The sequence below is a fragment of the Macadamia integrifolia genome, chromosome 13 (genome assembly GCF_013358625.1).
Source record: "Macadamia integrifolia cultivar HAES 741 chromosome 13, SCU_Mint_v3, whole genome shotgun sequence".
Taxonomy (NCBI): domain Eukaryota; kingdom Viridiplantae; phylum Streptophyta; class Magnoliopsida; order Proteales; family Proteaceae; genus Macadamia; species Macadamia integrifolia.
This window is the reverse complement of record NC_056569.1, coordinates 6,086,660-6,106,274: the sequence shown is the minus strand read 5'-3', so window position 1 is coordinate 6,106,274 and position 19,615 is coordinate 6,086,660. Positions and strand designations below refer to the sequence as shown.

The following is a 19,615-nucleotide window of genomic DNA, read 5'->3' as shown; positions in this document are numbered from 1 at the left end:
ATTCCCTCCTAATAAAGTGTAATGTTTTAAGCTCTATTAATTTGTCTTTTTGGAAAAGGGTTGAGCATGGTAACCCTTTAATGCATCTTTTATGTACACTCATTCAAGTGTCCTGATTGTTATCTTTCCTTTCCCCATCTATATAGTGTACCCATCTTAACCAAAAGAAAAGAAAAAGGCCCAAAATCTTTCTTCCAAAAATGGAAAAGGAAGCGGGAGGGAGGGAGGGAGGGAGGGAGGGGTGGGGGGAAAGTGGAGAACTTCCATTAAGCTTTAGGCCTTCTTGCGACAGATCTCGACTAGTTCACATCCATATCTAAACAACAGAAACCAAAAAACTATTGCACTCGACTTAGAAACCTTGACTTGACATGATCATACTATTTATTCATTTCTTCGCTCCATCTGAACATACCTTTTTTTTTTTACAAACTGGTTGTTTTTGCACTATATATTTATGAAAATCTTATTCAATAATTTACAGAATTTTGACCATCTCAGATTTCCACAAAGGGTCGGGCAGTCTTAAACCCATGATTCTCTAGAATTGGTGCATTTCCTGGGCGACAGAAATTATCATTTCCAAACCTGAAAAATGGATCAGTAATTCATGTAAGTGCATAACCTTAACTTGTTTTAAATCTTCACTATAGTAGTGTAAATATATCTAAGGGAAAGGGAAAGGGAAATGCAATCAACAATCAATTCCAGTAATTTGCTATTGGTTTCAAGGGACAAGTAAGAAACTGCCATACTGCGCCCCCTCGTACAAGGGAAGGTAAAAGTGACCAACTTTAAACCCCACCCCCCAAAAAAATAAAAAAAAAAAAATTGGCATTTCATTTTGGGGCACTCCAATTGCCTATTTCAAACTTGTAGTACTCGGCTCAAGTGGAAACTGATGTGTGTGATACATATCCCAGATGTAAGAAACTGTAAAATACCAAACACATGGTAGTACCTTAACATATCAGAACTCTAAACAAGAATGGCTGAGAAATCCCCGAAATATTAGTAGCAATTACCTGCTACACTAGCAGCCACTACTACCTGAATGACATCTGTCACAAATAAGATATCTAGGCAATGCTAGGTTGATTATTACCTTCATTGCTGCTAATTACATCTACATTTCATCCATGAAGAACACTCCTAAGTCAGGATAAGTAATTCAGTTTATCAGTCTTGTTCTCTAAAGATCATTTAGCTGTTTCAATTGATCATTCTAAAATTTATCTTGGTTTCTACTTGGAAGTTCTATTTAACCTATGGCCTGCACTCTGCAAAAACCTTGTTTAATCATATTCATGAATCTGCTTTAAGAACTTCAATATAGTGACTGGTTAGCCTAAAGATCATGAAACCTTGTTTAACCTTTGGCCTGCACTCTACAAACAGAACCTGTTCAAGGATCATCTGGATTCAAAGCAAGCAACTATTCCGATAATTGACCCAAGCAAATCAAGCAGTGGATAAGTTCCTGTATTTTATCTAGTCCATCAAGAATAGAGCTCTAAAGCATCCAACCAACCACCTCATAAACATTTTAACAAGAGGCCATTGAAACATTTTATAATAAAAAGTCCTTCCGGACAAAAAAATAAGACTTACATGGACATTAATTGTCAATATATAATGCAGAAGTAGTCCTGATAGTATGTAGCTCAATGCATAAAATTTAAATTTTTGCATGGAAGAGTCATTTAAATATCATAGCCCCTGGTCTGTATCAGAAAACACACTTCTTAGAGAAATCCCTTCATCCTTTAGTATATTCTGATCATGGTTTATTGTCCAAGTATCTGAATTCTGAACCGTTACTTCTCATATCTAGTGAGATCTTGTGAGAACCCTCAATGCAGTATCCTATCAAAGGCACCTGCATTAGATTTTAACGAATACAGTCACAGATAATAATCAATAAAAACTAAATAATTCTCCCAGTTACTTCTATTGTTTCAATTTACTATTAGAGAAACTGTGACCAAGCACAGGATACAAACCTATAGATGCAACCAAAAACAGCTGATGGCCATGGGAAGCATGCACTCTAATGCATATTAAAGAAACAACAATACCACAAAATAGTGATTGTTGTTGATAAAAAATTAGTATTGATTGCTTTTCCTTTAAATCTAAGCTAATGAGCTAAACCAGGAGCATTACAAGGTTACCAGTTGCCCTTAAGATTTGATTAAACCAAGGATACTAAACTGACCCAGTAAGACAGGCTGGTCACTAAATTAAATTCATAATTCACTAAGAAAGTAAGAAGCAATTGCAATTGATTAGCCAAGGAATTTGATTCATCTAGTTGGGTAGTCACATATGAATATACACTTTTCTATTCTCTTGTCAACCATGGTGACAAGCTTCCGGAACTCCTTAGCTACTATTGTTGTTGAACATGGAGATTATCAACTAGACACAAGGACTTGATATTTGACGACAAAACCTGCCGGGTGTAAAAATGAATAATCAAGTATGTAAGGAAAATTTCCTCAATGACGAAAGCATAAAATTTTGAAGATAATATAATAGATGAATCTTCGACTGAAATAGTATTCAAATACATGATCATGTCTAACCAAAGAACTAGACTTCCTTTAGGAAAAAACAATACCAGAGTCAAGTGATGAACATGCGTGAGAACCTTCAACTACACAAGGAACTCTCTCAATGCTTGCACATTTATCTTCTTGATGGCAGCTTTCTGCATAACAAGTAGGAGAAGCAGATAGAGAAAAGTTAGATATTCAACTCTAAGGGGGAAGAAGTCATCAAAGCAATGAGCCCAAGACACTTTGATGTCATGGAACACATGATCCTCTGAGAGAGCAAGAGAAAGGAAAAAAAAGTGGTCGTTTAAAGGGAATTAATTAAACCTGTTCCTGCAACAAATGAACCAGGTCCTTGACATGCGTCCTTAAACCTGTCCCTACAAAATCACAACAAATTTTCAATTTGAAATAAAGTCATAGTAGATGTATCATTCAGGGAGAGAACGAACATGTCAAACAAGACAAACAATCTGCATACCTGAAGTAGGGTGAGAACATTAGCAAGCCACCTGGCAGATCTAAAAAACAGACCTCATCCATCATCTTTCCAAAGAACATAAGCACCTCCCATTTGCGAGAACCCGCACCTCCCGTGATATAATAACCTGTAACAATATAGCCATTGTAACACAAGAATAGTACTAGAAGTATCCAGTCCTGTTGTAGTTCTGGATCTTCTTCCCTTTCTGGCTGCGAATGAACCCAAACATCAGGTGAAACCCATTTCACACAAAAAGATAAAAATGAGATGAGATCTGGAAATGAGGCGTTAGGGTTGACGAGATGAGAATGAAGAAGAGAGAGAGATGGAGGAGCTGGTTGACGAGAGTCGACGAGTCGGTGTATGGATTTAGATAACAGGGGTTTGTGGTTGGGAAGAAAATTGATGAGCTCAGAAGAAGGTGTTAGATTTTGACGAGATGGGAAGGGAGAGGGAGGGAGAAAGATAATGGAGGATGACTGAAGGGAGATACCATACACTCACTTTCTATCTCCCACTATTCCTTCTCTCCCTACCTTCGTCTCTTTGCCTCACTCCTTCTCTGCTCCCACTCACTCTACCTGTTTCTACAAACCTTTTCTGCCTCCCAGGCCCTCTCTCTTTCCCTGCTCCTATGCACTCAACTCTCCCCCACTCTTTCTATTCTCTCCCATTTTTTTCTCGTCTATACTCTTATCGGCGGATTGGAAATTTCTCCGTTCCTGCCTATAAAGGCATTTACAAAATCCATTCCCGCCTAAGAGTCATGCATATGATTGAAAAAGGTTCATCAAATAAAAGCCCGTTTGATAACGTTTCAAGAAACGCGTTTCTACCGTTTCTGTTTCCAAAAATAGCAGAAACGGTGCAAAAAATATTTGATAAAACTGTTTCGTTTCACTTATTTTTAGAAATAGAAATAGAAATTTTTACTTATTTATGGTTCAAGAAACGACCCAGGCGAAACAAGTTCAACTTATTTCGCCGTTTCTGGAAATGACTTGTGGCAATTTTTTCACTGGTTACCATCGACTTCTAAAAACGTGACTTATCAAACACCTTCAATTCTGTTTCTGTTTCTAGAAACGGAAATTTATGTTTCTACCGTTTCTTGAAACAGAAACAGCAGAAACGTTATCAAACATGCCCAAAATATAGCAAGCTGTACTGACAAACATTAGTTGCCCATGATCGATGACACATTGCTTTTCTAAGCGATGTCAATTTTGGACCGGTTTTCGTTCGATTTCATTGGTTTCTATGTGAGAATGAATCAAATCAAACATGAATCAACAAAAATACATCAGTTTTAGTTGGGTTTTGGTTTGGTTTTGGTTTTTTATCAGTTTACTATTGGTTTGATTATTTGGTTTGGTCTACTTTTTGGTTCTCATTTTACCCTGAAAATATATTCAAAAGTATGGGGGGGGGGGAATTTATTTTTGATGAATTTCAAGTCGTTATCAAATTTCGATCCGAATTTTTAAATATATTCACATGTCATGTTTGCTCAAAGTCAGTTTATGACATGTCAAGAGTGGGAAATTACAGGATGTGCTTCTATATTATTGCTTGGCTCTCAATTTGTGGTGACCTATATGAACCATGGTTTTGTAGGGAGTCCTCAAGAATCAGAACTACAAGGATTGTATTAGGGCTTGCAGGAAGCGAAAGAACTGGGTGGACATGCATAATGGAATGGATTGATTGTCAGGAAGTGATATGTTGGCTGATGCGGGGATCAAGGAAGGGATGGCCATGGGAACGTTTTACTTTAAGAAGCTGATAGTGACTGAGTCCAACAAAATTGTCATGGCTACCTCATATGGTTGTCAGGTTTAATGCAACACTATTTAATGTAATTGGAGTACATCAATCTGTTGGGTCTCAAATGGTTTGTGATCTTTTCTTAGATGCTGCCTTGAAGCAGCTAACATTTTCATGGTGATCAGGGACTTGTTAAAAGGCAAACGAGATTTACATCTAAATGCCCTCCCAATGAGATTATCTCAAAAATTGAAGAAGCTGCCACACCCTTGGTGTTTGGAGTGAAGTAGAAAAACTACAAGGTATACAATAAGTCCTCTCTTTCTCTCTCTCACTGATTCATGAACATCATAGTTGTCAATTGTCATGGTGCCTAGGTGAATCAAGGCGGTCAAGGGGGGTCTGCTATGGCGATGAGTGGAGATAGTGTGGATGTTGATTTGAAATTTTTTTACCAGTTCTACGGGTTCCCTTTACTATTCTGATTCTCATGGTGGAACTCTCTGTTTTAGTTTCATATGAAGCTTAAGGGCTCGAAAACTGGATGGAAAGGCCAGTTGTCCATTGCAACAGAGGCACTTCTCTCTCCATTTGATCATTGTCTGCCTGGAATGATTCCCTGACTGGAAATAAATGGTGCAGCTGCGTAACCCTTGGGAACCTAGCTCATGGATTTAAAACTTTCATTTCCCTTATTCTGTTCTCAGGTTTTTGAGGTTGCCCCTTCCTTATTTATGGTTGAACTTCGCAAATCTTCTGGAGATACACTGGAGTTTCACAATGTATATCACCATAATCACATGCTGGGAGAAAACACTAGTTGATATGCTTCAAAATTAACCCTGTTAAATATGCGCCTTATTTTCCATTATCGTTTTCCTTTGAATTGTACTGCCCAAGAGGTGTGGTGGAGGGGGAAGAAAGCTTCAAGCTCTGTTCGAAAGCTGGCAGTGCTGTAGGAGTGCACATTGACCGGGCCTGGGCCGAGCTGTTGTTAAAATTTGAATAGACCCAATCAAGCCTGGCCAAATGTTACGCCTTATGACTTCATGTGTGGGCCTTTGCACACCGTACTTAGCACTACGTAGTTTTCTATTATGACACCGTATTTTACCTCATCATCAGCTAAAGCTACTCAGTTTTATGACATCATTCCTTTATTGGGGATTTTTTTTTATTAGTTACTCACTAGACATATTAAGTTCTAGTTCTAATAATGTTAGATCAAACACCAAGAAACACGAATAATAAAGAGGCAACAAATCCGTACGACAGAGATTTAACGAGGTTCACACACCAGGGTGGTGTGCTACGTCCTCGGGCGAAGAAGAAGATGATTCATTATACAGAGGAAAAATTACACCCTAGCAGCGGCGAGGAAAAACTCGCCCTGAAACCCTAGCTGCGTGAAAACCCTGGAATACAATGACTTTCTCAACAAGCAACAGTACATTATATATATACTCTAAATCGCGGTTTGACCCATCGGGTCACGGTCGATCCGGTCGACGCCCCCGCACCCCCATACGAGATCAGTGATGGGCTCCGGCCCAAGCCCTCTGCTTCCATCATAGATCTCAGAAAATTTCCCATTCAGGTCACCACCAAAATATGTTGGATCGGGTCAATCTTCAAAACGAGTCAAGAATTCGAGACAAACTTAACAAATAACTATCTCAAATTTATGCAGTTTTACAAGGACATATCAATTGGGTTGAAAGATATCTTATGGAAGGCGTGAAAGGAAGTGAATGTATGCTAGTCCAACTTGGAAATACGGAACAGCAAAACAGGCAATTTCTGTATTGGGCAAATAGTGGTTGTAGAAGAGTCATTAGCAAAAGGACTGTGGGTGTGTGGTATGGCAAATGTGGAGATGTCTGGCAGGTTTGGTGCTACCACTCTTCAAATTCCTCCTTTGGAGAATGTTCTACACAGTAACTTCAATGATCAACGTAATAGGTTGACTATCTGTATTGTAAGACTTATTTCAATTGAGAATGCCTATGTAGATTTGATTCATAACCTTGCTTTTCCTAGGTTGAATGAGCCCTCAAGAACTACTTTGGAGAACAACCCTAGGCAGAACAATGAACCTAGTAATCATTACCCATAGGTCTTCTCTCTGTTGACTTGCAAATCCAAATTGAATCAGATTTCAGCCTAATAGGTCTCCTTGGCTGGACACATCATTTGGTGGGTCATGTAACACATGCATGTTTAGGTAAATTCAGAATTTGACAACCAGATTTGGCTTTGCCAAATTGGGTCGGCTTTCTGCCTAAATCATGTCCTTGGAGACATCAGGTGTTGAGTCCTTCCCTGGCATACATGTTTTCCATAGGTTCTGGTGTATGGACATTGAGAAGCTGGCCATATTGTTATGTAACTGCATATAATTACTTTTCTACTCCCAGTTTTTTTCCATCCAGCCATTCCTTCAGCTATTATTCAACTCAGCCTACTGTGACCTAGTATCTGTTGGTGATGGATGTTTCCTGGCTTCAAAGAAACCAAAAGACTATCTTCTGGGTCAACTCGACTTCGAGCTGACCTTGAGTTTTCCCCAACTGTTGCCCCTAATCAAACTCTTTACTTGTCTTTATGTAAAAGAAAATGCAATTACTTCAGTTTCTTGTGAAGTCACCTGTCCCTTTATAAGAGTTTTTTCCTCTTCTATGCAGGTGTTCCAAACTGTTCGATGCAAGTTAATTGTACATTATGGAGACAGTAGTGGTGTGTATACAATGGCTTTCACCTGTAAACCTATAAAAGTTCAAATGTGGCTCTGTTGAATCATGTTGCCATTCTCTTTGTATTAATTGGTAAGCTTCCAATGATGGATGAACCAATACATTGACTTCAGGGAAAGTTTCACATTCTACTACTCAGAAGGTAGACATTTCATTAATATTGGAACCATAATGATTCTGCATATTAAGAAGTATGTGAACACAAAGTTCAGCTGTAATACACAATATTCAAGTTAAACAGGACTGTTTTTCCATCTGCAGCAGCATCCCATGAGAATAAGATGCTTTCCCTTTTGTGGAGCTTTTTGCAAACTCATTTTGCTTTTATTATCATGATATCAAGCTTGAAGAACATTCTTATGAAATCAGTGAAGCCATTTTTCTTATAATGGGACAAGCTATTTATTTCACCCACAGTAACTTACAAAGTCTTACCTATTTAGGTAGAAATTTTGAAGGAAATATGAGACTTATTGGGACTCATAATTTTCTTGAAAGCTTAGGAAAGTTAAATTCTTTCTCCAAAATCAGGTAAAAATTTCAGAACAATTTGACGGTTGCTGCCGAAAAAAGGTGTAGCTATAAAATAATGTCATGTCCTAATATTTTTATATTTTTATATTTTTATATTTTTATATTTTTATATTTTAATCATGTTTATTAATCTTAAAATTAATAAGTTACCCACCAAGTTTCAGGTCAAAATATGATTGTTTGACCACGAAAAAAAAAAAAAAAAAACACTATTTTGGCTGAAATTTCTTAGAAAAAAAACGAAACTTCAGTTTCTCAACCCACTAAAAAACACCGAAACAAAACAAGATTTCAAACCTTGATTGAGGCCCACATGTTAGGTTATCCCCCTAATCCCTTCTAAACAGACAGGCAATTCAAGCGGCAATGAACCCTAAACCTAATAGTAGAGAGAGAAAGCATACAGCCAAAATAGATACCAAGAGTGCTTTGGAATTATCTGTTTTTTTTTTCTCCCATGCCCCCGGTGCGCATCCAACGGCCAAGGTGTTGTCAGCCGTCAGATACGCGCTGGGCGGTCTGGATTCTGGATGCTGTTATCCATTTTTCAGGAAGTCCAAATCAGAATCGGATTGTGCATTCTATCTGAGATATCTAAATATGTGTTAAAAGGCTTTGATATAAGAAATTAGGGTCACAAGGACGAGAAGAAACGAAAGGAAGTTGATCGAATATGGAGGAGATGACCCCAAAGCAAGTGAGGAGGAGGAGGAGCCATAATAATACAGCAAGAAATTCTGATTCTGATGCAGCAGGTATGATTATGAATCTCCCTCGGGACATTATTTATGAGATTTTGAGTAGACTTCCCATTGAATCTGTTCTCCGATGCATGAGTGTATGCAAATTCTGGTCAACCTTTCTATATGATTCTTATTTCATCGACCTCCACTTCACTAAATCCATGATGCATCATCGACCACCCACTCTTGTTCTTACAATGTCACTATGTCCACCAATAGACTATAAGATGAGCAGCCAACTCATGGTGAGTGCTGGGGAAGGGGAAGGTGGTGACTGGAGGAAAGCCACACACATCCCAATTGGGGATTTTGAACCGCTGAAAGGGCACGTTATTGATATTGTGGGTTCTTGAAACGGCTTTCTCTGTATTGCGCCCATAGTTAGTTAGCAAATTCGGAATTATTCGGAATAATTCGATTGATTAATTTAAGGATTCGGTCAAAAAAACGAATATGATGTTTTGTTTTTTGTTTTTTTGTTTTTTTTTTTTAAATATTGTTTAAGTGGACCGAATAATTCGGTTTAATTCGGTTCAGCCCGAATTATTTGCGTTTTAAATTCAAATTAGTAAAATTCACGTTTTTTACCGAATTTTATTTTTAATTCGGATTCAATCCGAATTTTTGATTTAATTCGGAAAAATTCGATTCGGCTGAATTATTCGTCCGAATTGCTAACACAGATTGCGCCACGGATTGGTTTGGGTTTGGTTCGCATCTGCCTCCATAATCCCACTACAAGAGAGACTATGAAGTTGCCCAAATCACATCTTTTTATACCCCCAAAAAACTCAAGCACAAATATCCAAAATAGTTTTGGTTTTGGTATCGGCAGCTTAAGCAAGAAATATAAAGTGATCGTAGTTTATGAGTTATTCGGTTACGATTGGAGCAAGATTATAAGATATAGTGAGATACTTACAGTGGGTGAAAGTTCATGGAGAAAGTTAGACTTCCCAACATTATCATATAATCAACTATTAACAGATCCGGTGCTTTTGGATGGAACCCTTTATCGGCTCATAGTCATTGATGATGACTACTATAATCAATATGTTCTTGCGTTAGACATTGACAGTGAGAAGTTTTGGACTATCGATTGCTGTCCTCTTCCTATTAGAAGAGAGTCTATAAGAAGAAGATATTTAGTTCCAATGGATGGATCTCTTGCCTTAATTGATAATTATGCCTGCACAAATCCATGGCCTATGGATATATGGTTACTTGAGGATAGCAAGACCATGGGGTTCTCATTTACTTTAACTACTTACGATATGTCAGAATTAGTCCGTTGGGGAGATTTTTTCACAGTAATGGGTAAACACAGCCACGATACATTCCTGCTAAATGTATCTAGGGTCGAGGATGGGAATCCTACAATGAAGTCCTCCGTTATTCTCTACTCTCCAACGAAGAAGCAGCAGTATTTCTGTGTTCAAGGAGGACTATATGAATATGATTCGTTGCTGAAAAGTTGGATGGTGTCGTCCCTCAAATCACTAAGTCTCTGAATCTATATTAGATAGTTATTTAAATTGAGTATTCATGGATTGCTTGAGATTCTTATGTATTTTTGTCACAGATTTTGATTGTGTAGGATATGAATTCTTTTTCTCCCCACACCAACCTCTGAGCTTGCTCAAATGTTGTTGCCTATGCATAGATGTGCTTTCCTTATGTAGAATTATTTTCACCATTTAGGTTGGGTTTTGTGTTTCATAATCTGTTCTTGCCTCAAAGCTTCCTACAGAGTTTAGACAATGTTTATGATCAGACTTTTATAACCTGGGATCTAAGACAAAATGACTTGAAAATATCTAAAACAGAGGGGGCCTTGAAGGATTCTGATCTTATGCCTAATGGCCCAACAGCCTGGATCGGAAATCACAAGCCATAAGCACATGCTAAACCGTTCCATTTCCTTATTACAAAAATAATAGTAAGGATAATTAATTTAACTAAATTATATTCTAATGATGTTAAATATTCAATGTCTGAGGTCTTCTATATTGATTCTAGCGACTATTGAGGGTATATACTTCTAAAAAAAAAAAAAAAAAAAAAAAGATTATTGGGTGTATACATCTAAATTTTAATTAAAAAAACATGATTGACATCTCCAAGTCGGATCTTATCATTGTCATCCAAGAGACAATGAATGATGGGTTTCATAATTTTTTTTTTTTTGAAAAACAAACTCTTCTATTCTATCTTGTCCCATTTAATTTATTTATTTGGATTGCTTGAGGAAGACTAGTATAGAAATGAGAGGGGAAATTTTGACATGACTCTTTTTTGTCACCAGGTTTTGAAGATGATGAGTCAGGTCACAAAACCTGGTTTTCCAACAATGATCTTAACACAAACAGCTCTAGCCAAAATTTTCCAAAGAAACATACGAAAACTTCAATCCCCCCTCACAACCATTAAGTGGTACTAGCCTGGTACTGAAATCCTAACACCCTCCTGTAATCCTATGCACCTCAGCCCTGCCATTCCCTCATCCTCGTACATTAATTCTCACCCCAATCATTTGTGTCCTATCTACCTCTTCTCAGCAAGGATAAAATTTGGCTGCTGCCCAGGCAACCCCGTTTGGCCGCCAATGAAATGAAATCTAGAAGGACATTGTTTTAAATATTAAAACTTAAAACAATGAAAAGAAACCCTAGGGTGAAGATGAATTATTCCATTTCACTGGTTGCCACCTAGACAACAACCTAATTTTTTTCCTTAGTAGCATGCCTGGAACTCACTGCCTATCCCAATTATTACAAGGGTCTGAAGCCATGTCAACTATCATGTCTCTTCTCCCCATCCTATCAAATTTCCATATTTTTCATCCAAGCCCATCACACATCCCATCATCCGTAGCCTAAAGCCCTCAACCATTAAGATTTCTTGCCTCTCCCAACCCTCTCAAAGCCCACCACCCAAACCAGCTTGTCTGCTTGTGTAATACCCAGGAAGCCCAGGTACTTCCCTTAGTCCTCGACCCAACAATCAGAAAGTCCTTGAACAACAAAGCCATAATCCCCCAACCAATCAACTCTCAGTCTAAATCCAATAGAAGGAGAAAACGTCAGCTCAACTCTCAAATCTTGGCCCCAAAAGGATATGAAATTATGTCATGGGCTGCCTTGAGACACACTTTCCCATATGTTACGGAAGTCTTCATCATCTTTGTGCAACTCCTTGAGGCAATCAAAACCTTTAACTTCCATGTGCATGGTGACTAGCAAGGTTGCTTGACAACTCATAGCATCGGCCATTCGATTTGAAGCACCGAATTTGTGTTTGATAGTGTAGGTAAACTTTGCTAAGTATGACGCTCATTGGGCCTGCATCCTGTGCAGGTGCTTCTGAGTTTGAAATTATTTCAAACTTTCATGGTCAGTGTAGACTGAATTCCTTTGGCAGCAAATATTGTTCCCATGTCTTGAAAGATTGAATCATTGCATATAATTCTTGCTCATAGGTGCTCCAATTTTGTCTCGCCTCGTTGAGCTTCTCACTGAAGTAGACCACTGGTTGCCCTTCTTGGGAGAGGACACTGCCAACCGCTGGTCACCCTTCTTGGGACAGGACACCGCCAATGCCTATGCCACATGCGTTGTATTCAATCTCGAACACCTTCTCAAAATTGGGTAGTGCAAGCATTGGGCCGTCATCAACTTCATTTTAATATTGGCAAAACATTGTTCGTACTCGTCATTCCATTGAAACTTCCCCTTTTTCAAAAAACCACTTATTGGAGCAACCATACTGCTGAAATTGCAAATTAAGCGACGATAAAATGAAGCAAGGCCAAGGAAGCTGTGGACGTCTCTGATGGAGGTTGGTTCGATTGGATCGACCCTATCCTAATGGGTCGACCCGCGACTTAGAGTATATAATGTACTGTTGTCTTGTTGATAAAGTCATTGTATTTTGGGGATTTTTTGAATTAGGGTTTTAGGGCGAGTTTTCTCGCCGCTACTTGAGTGTAATCTCTTTTCTGCTTGGTGAAACATCTTTTTCTTCGCCTGAGGACGTAACACACCACACTGGTATGTGAACCTTGTTAAATCTCTGTGTCATGCGGATCTTTTGTCTATTTATGTTCGTATTTCTTGGTGTTTGATCTAACAATGAATGTATTATATTAATGGTTTTTTTTTTTCCTCAAAATAGATTATCATAAAAAGGGGAGCATTTCCTCCAAAGTGTGTGTGTACTTTATGAGCTGGAATGGATATTATGAGAAACCATGGGGAAGGGTTTTATGCATGACCGCGTATAATGCATGGCCATGCACAAAGCCATTGGAATGGAGAATTAATGAGGGTCTACGGTGCACCACTCAACTCCATCGATGAGTCTGCTAATGAAGAGATTGATGATACAACACCCCAAAATCATTTTCGACAAGGTCAATTTATTCGAATATCATAGATCGTAAAGTTTATATGAGGATTTGATTTAGTCTCTTCAGATTTTTCTTCTAGCTTGATTCGATTGTAGAGATAGGCCGATGATTTTGTCATAAAGTTCTTTCCATGTTTTTATTATTTTTGGACTTCATTGAATATATTTTCATCCATCCAAAAAAATTATGTTGAATTCCAGAGTTTTTCAGAATTGGAGACCTTAATTGATGCAAATAGAAATGAAGTTTGGATGCTAAAATGTGACATGGTTACTGACCAAAAAGAAGGGTAATGACTAAGTCCAAGGAAAAGGTCAATGCAACGAGGGGAAGCATCTCTTCTTGTTGTGGTGGTGGCAATCAGTACAATATGGTGCTAGCCTAAATCCAAGGGAAAGATCACTTGGATTCTGACCCCCATTGCCGCCCTCCCTTTTGGAACTTCTAGGCCATACGGGTGTTAATTACAGGCCTGGACCGATAGGCCCAATCGAACTTGACTATTTAAAGCCTACATTGCCCAATTAATAACCATGTTGAGCTGCAACATGAAGCACAACACATTTATGAATATATAGTTTTCAGTTCAAGGGTGCTACTCGATGGCGATTGATAGTCCGACTTTATTCGATATGTTTAAGGTCCATTTATAGCCTGTTTATAGCTCATTTAGAACGTGTTTACTAAGCTTGACACGTTTAAAGACCACTTAAAGACTGATTATAGCCTGTTTAGAGTCCAATATAGCCCATTTAGGGATAAATGTGTTATTAGCTCATTTAAAGCCCGATTTTCAGTAGTTGGATTAAAGATCGATACTTGATCGACCGTTTATAAATGAGACCATGCCTAGCATATTAGGACCTATTACTTAAACGGGCCAATCACGGTATAATGTTCTAAAATGGAAAAGCCCTATTAGACAGGATTAAAACCGGTTGACATCCCCACCCTACCCATCCTCTTGGGCTGTCACCTCAGTTGCCTATGGGCCTTTTGATGAGAATATATATATATATATATATAATGGGAATTAATTGGTATACCCACTCTCGGTGGTGGTCGAAATCAAAAGAATGTGGATAACACCTCCCCCATTATTTTGAAGAAACCAAAATTTTTCATTTTTATTTGACAATAGTTAGTTATTTATCCTCTTCTTCCTTCTTTGGTAGGACTTTAACCTCCTTAAACGAAATACAGAGAGACAACTCACCCACATTCCATGAATGTTGTGAGATGAAGTTTAAGAGTACGGCCAGGTGGAGAGGATCCAAATTCAATTCGAATCAAGTCAATTCAGCCGGCACGACTCATGAGTCATTCACCTTCATCCTTAGGCATCTAGCAAGAGCTGAATCTCTTTTCATAGTACATAAAGGTGCTTCCTAAAGAGCTTGTTCAGGCCTCACGCGCGGGTACGAATCAAACTTAGTGAAAGAGAGAAGGCTATGGATGACGTGGATGATGCTTTGTCTGTTTCTTGTAATGTGTTGAGCTGTTTTATGGATATTCCTTTGCTTCTTTTCTCTAGTGGATCGGATTCTAATTTGGTTCAAACAATAATGATCGATGAACAAAGCGAAGATGAGTCAACCAACAAAGTGATTGATACTCTATTGTCCCACTGTTACCTTCTATCTCTTCTAAGAATTGCCTGGCCGGGAAGAAGCCCAACATAGATCTGTCCAGTTCTTGCCACCCTCAATCGACTAGGTCGGTTCTCTCAGAGTAGCAACAATGTAGGGCCACATGGTATGAAGACTACGTCACGCCAAGTCGCCAACAGTGGAGTACCTGCATGAGGGTTGTCACTTTATCAACTCCTCTCCCGTGCATTGGTGGGACCCCTGTTGACTTCTCCAGGGGTATGTGCTTGCCCCTATGTGGGTTTATTATGTAGTGATCAACAGGCCTTTGAACTTGAACCCAAAAAAGTTCTAAAGGAAGATGTTTGATCTGTGAGAATTAGATAAAACATCAACCCTCAATGTGCAGAAACTTAACATACAAACATACTCACATATATTGAGCTCCAATTAAAGTAACATGTGGCTGAGATTTAGGGCCTTGTAGTGTGCCTTGGATTGAAGGGCCAGCAAGGAAGTAAATTTTTTTGGTGTATGTGTGTGTGAAAAAAAAAAAACTGTACCAAAACTAAATTGAATCGGTCAAACCAATTGAAAAAGTTCAAGCTGAACCAAATTAATTCTTTATCGATCCGGCTTTGACTTGAGGTATTATGGAACCGACTGAAAACTATAACGCACAGGACCGATTGAAAATTATTCCAAACTTCAAAAACTGAACTATAACCAAATTGATAAGAAATCGATACCAACCCAGAAACTAAAAAAATCATGTTCTAACCGAAATATATTGAATTGAACCCAATAGCAAACTGATAACAACCAATAAGAAAAAAATCAAGATAAGTCCATACCTTCCCTTATTGGTATGATTTTGAATTTATCCAATTTCACCCCAAAACTAATTCAACCTAATCAAAACAAATCAAACCAAACCAATCGATTGACACTGTATAGTAGGTATTTAGGGATTAAGAGGCATGGGATGAAACTTTGCAACCTTTAATACAGAGCAAATGGAGTATCCAAACTTGAATATTCTACCAATTGGAGTCAATTGAAAAAGCTGACAAGGTTCATGAGTCATTGACACGTAATCAATCTAACTTGGGCATCAAGCATAAGAAACATAATTTAGGCAATTGGTATAAGACTTTGATAAACACTTAATAAATATTATTAAACGAAGAATGAGAGTATCACTTACAGATCAAAATAAAGATGCACAAATGTAAATAGAAAACCTCAAAAAATATAGAGTTGAGTTGTATCAAAATGCTCTCCTTAAGGTATTTGAACGCCCCCTATTTGTATGTAACCGGGTTGACCACACGTTCTCACCTCCAAGATAAATCAACTCTCCAAACACTTAAGCTGCAACTCCAATAAGTATTTGCAATAGGGAAGAATGAAGGTAATACTCAATATTCGTACTGTATACAAAATAGAAAACATAGTGTTTTTTGAATAAAAACAGAGGTTGTTTGTCTGCAGAACACTAAGTAAATGTGTTGACAGAGAGCACTTTCACCCAACAGAGAAAATCCTAAAACCCTAACAGAGGGCAATCTCGTTTTGACTTCTTTTATTGTATAGGAGAAGGTGTCTGTATACATAGTGCATGTCTAATATCAATGGGTGTGAACCTAATGTATAGGTACGTATGGGTTCTTTCATGTATATACATATTCAAATTTTGTGTAAAAAGATATATCTCTGGACACCCACACCTGTACCGACTTGGCTCGGCTCGGCTAGCACACGTGTCGAAGGGCTTACATTCTTAAGAAACTATCCTTTTTATATATCCCTCGCACCTTTCATCTCGAAGCAATGTAGGATTAACTTTGTGAAAAGTTACTTTAGCTCATTTTCAACTTGTTTTTACTTGTGGACAAACAACTTTCAAAAAGCAAAAAGAGGGAAAAGGGTTTTGACATTATTTAAAACTTTAGTACTAAAGTAATTATTATATTTTATAATATATAAAATCCAACATCAAGAAAACTTGTTATATATTTTCACTCTTCTTGTTATATATTTTCACTCTTCTTGAGATGTATTTTTCAACCATCATCCACTAAAGCTTGTTCTTGGCTATGAAGGAGAAAATGACTGTTGTTTCATCAACTTCTTGTCCCTTATTAAACTGTTTTATGGATCTTCTATCTCAGATTGGATTCTGAAGTTTACACTGAGATTATTGGGAAACAAGAGGATGATCAGTCTCCCACACAAGCAATTGCTACTGCCCATAAACATTTTCGCCAACTTCAATATTTTCGTACACCATAAATAATAAGTTGGGGATTCTACGTCTTGTGATTCAGTTTTTTTTTTGGGTAAAATTAATTGAGTCATGGCCTACTTCATAATGTAACGGGTGCAAAAGCTCAAGTTTTTGCAGCTTTTTCTTTTAATTAATATGTTTGTTGAGTAGATTACTAATTTCCCAGTTCTAATGCCTATATTTAAATTTGAAATTTCTAACTGGAGAAGGTTAGTGTAGTAATGTATTTGAAAATTTAAAAAATGGGGGAAAGAATTATACCTAGTTGGATGGCTCATGAGCCAAACACGGGTAAAATGACAATCCTGCTCGTCTGAAATATGAAATACCTTATCCTGTTGATGTCCTTATGGAATCCTTATTGACTCCATGTAGGTGCAAGGGCCATGCGTCCAGGTAGCATTCTTCTTTCCATTTAAAATATGGGCCAAAGAGTGGTTCCTAATTGCATATCCCCTGTGCCCAAATGGAAAGTGGAAAAATTACGCTCCCACCTTAGTCTTTATGCTCATATGCACCCCCTCATTAATTCCCTTGCAACTAGGTGCAATATTTTTCCCCTTAAAAAAATATTGAAATTCCAGAGTTTGATAGAGAATGGTGAAGAGAAAGGGGAATCTCCATGTACACTTCATGTATGCTATTTACCCAACATGTGTTAAGGGGATATAGGTTCCACAATTAATTTTGTTAATTTCTTTCATCCCCTTGACACATGTTGTGTTAGCAATACATTTTAAATAGGTGCATATTCCCTTCACTTGTGGGTGGATTTTTTTTTTTTTTTCAATGAGGGTAAATACTATCACTTCACATAAATATCGAATAAAATAGCTTTAAAAATTTTTGAAACCATGTTTTTCATTCTACAAAACTTTTGGGAATACAACAAGGGGTAATTAAAAGAAAATTAAAATTGTTTTATTCATCACTTTGGTGACAAGAAGTTGCACCAAATTGGTAAAAGAATTTCCAATTTGGAAAGAGAAACAACTCTCTAATTATTTCTTAATTTCTATTTATTTAAGATTCTAATTTTTGAAGGTATAAATTTCAAACACGATATCAAAAATAATCACAGAAATAAAAATAAGTCTCAAAAGTAGAAATAAAAATCAGACCAAAGACAACCTAAAGAAACGTACACCAATTCATGTTTCCCGTAAGAAAGCAGATTACGACCAATTTGTTTACATAGAAAGACATACTTTCGTCTATGCATACATGTACTTTGTTTTGATACCAAATATACAGTTTCAGCTCATATTTTTGTGGAGCCTCCCGGCTCCTAACCTCCAGGTATTACCTACAAAAAATAATGAAAAGATTTCAAAGAGTAGCTCAAATTGGGATAAAACAAATGGGACGAGATGTTTCTGGAAAATGAAAAGGGTATATTTCATGTTGTTATGTTCAAGTTTATTGTTGTAGTTTGATGTATATGAGTGGTATTTTCTCTTACAGAGATTTCAACTGATGGACATTGGTTTTGTTACCACAAACTTGTTTGGTACTGATGCACTAAAACCATAATGAGACTTTTTTTTTTTTTTTTTTTTTTGTTAACCAAGATGTTCGGGTCAACTTACACGCACTTCGACTAATCCACGGGGAGACTAGCACAATAACCCACCGCCACAGTCTCCACTTGATCGGAGATGCACAGATGGGGAACTAAACTTGAGACATCCACATAATCCCCAATTCGCCTTGACCTTCTAAGCAACCCACGGATGGATTACCATAATGGGACTTGTTCATTTGATCTTCATTTAATCTTTAATTTTCATTTTGAGAAACTTGTATGTGATTAATAATAAACCCATGAAATTCATCATAGTTTTTGTTAGATCAAACATCAATAAATACGAAAATAAATAGACAAAAAAATCACTCGACACAGAGATTTAACGAGGTTCACACACCAAAGTAGTGTGCTATGTCCTCGGGCAAAGAAGAAGATGTTTCACTATGCAAAAAAGAGATTACACCCAAGTAGCGACGAGAAAACTCACCCTGAAACCCTAGCTCGAAAAACCCCCTAATAATACAATGACTTGCTCAACAAGAGAACAATACATTATATACTCCAAGTCATAGGTCGGCCCATCGGTCGCAATCGATCCGGTCAAACCATATCCTCCGCACCCCCATACAAGATTAGTGATGGGCTCCGGGCTTGGGTCTATCGGCCCAACCCCTCTGCTTCCATCACAGATCTTAAAAAAACTTCTCATTCGGATCGCCACCAAAATGTGTCGAAGTGGGTCAAATTTCAAAATGGATCAAGAATTCGAGACAAACTCAACAATTTTGCATTAATTTTTTTTTTTTTAAAGAAACAACTTAGATATTATGATAATAATAAAAAAAGTCAAGAAGCTCACCATCTCGGTCAAAAAAGAATACTTGCTGTGTTTTCACATCAGGCTGGACCTCAATTCCTTTTTTCAACAACACCAATTTTAATTTAGCCAAATCGATCTTGC

General features: G+C 37.6%; 1 long non-coding RNA gene across 1 annotated transcript; it reads left to right on the top strand.

The window, feature by feature from the left end:
* Positions 1-507: 507 nt before the first annotated feature.
* LOC122059353 lies at positions 508-5,135 on the top strand. The gene is made up of 2 exons (XR_006134027.1): positions 508-612; positions 4,660-5,135. It is a non-coding gene; the product is annotated as an uncharacterized LOC122059353 (long non-coding RNA).
* Positions 5,136-19,615: the final 14,480 nt, after the last annotated feature.